The sequence below is a fragment of the Chrysochloris asiatica genome, unplaced genomic scaffold (assembly GCF_000296735.1).
Source record: "Chrysochloris asiatica unplaced genomic scaffold, ChrAsi1.0 scaffold00087, whole genome shotgun sequence".
NCBI classification, from domain to species: Eukaryota; Metazoa; Chordata; class Mammalia; order Afrosoricida; family Chrysochloridae; genus Chrysochloris; species Chrysochloris asiatica.
In genome coordinates, this window is record NW_006408605.1 from 6,607,209 (window position 1) to 6,608,050 (window position 842).

Genomic DNA, 842 nt, shown 5'->3' on the forward strand with positions numbered 1-842 from the left:
CAATGAACTCAAACATAGTAATGATTGTAGGGATGGCATAGTACCGGGCAATGTTCTTTTGTGTAGAATTGCTGTGAGTTGGAACTGACTCAATGGCAACTAATGAAGTGTATAAAACATATAGGTGGGACCCCCATGAACTGGGCTGCACTAACCAAAAAGTAGATATTATATGGAGTCCTGGTGTGGCACTGTAAGATAAGCTCTTGTTCACATGGTTGGTTTGAACCACAAGGTCGGCAGTTCAAACCCACCAGCTACTCCTTAGAAACTCTATACGAGGTTGCTATGAGTCAGAAACAACTCAATGGCACTTACAACAACAACAATGCTATGAACTAGATGTCTTCTATCCAGACAGATGAATTAGAAAAAGACATACCAACTAGGCAGGCTTCTCTGTCTGCTCCCCAATGCAAGGCACCTTTGTGTAGAGTTCAAACTACCCTATGCTGGCAGCCTGCCAAGTGACCTTCAGAGGTTGTGTAATATTCTACTTCTTAAGCTGGAGGAAGGATACATAGGGTTTGTTTTTCATAACTTTTCTCCAGATTATATACTTTTTTTTTGTATAGATATTATTCACAATAAAAATGTTAAATATTCAGCGATATGATGAAATTAACTCCAATACACCCCATACAGACATTTGCTGGTATGTCAGTTCTCTGTGTATTATGGAAAAATCAGGAAGTTATAGCAGATTTTAGTGATGCTTTTTTTTTTAATGTCTTATTGTGAAATATGTGATAGTTTACATGGGAGAACATTAGTTTTACATTCATCCTATCGTGCATCATTTCATTGCCATGGTTACAACCCCTTCCATGCATCATCAACCA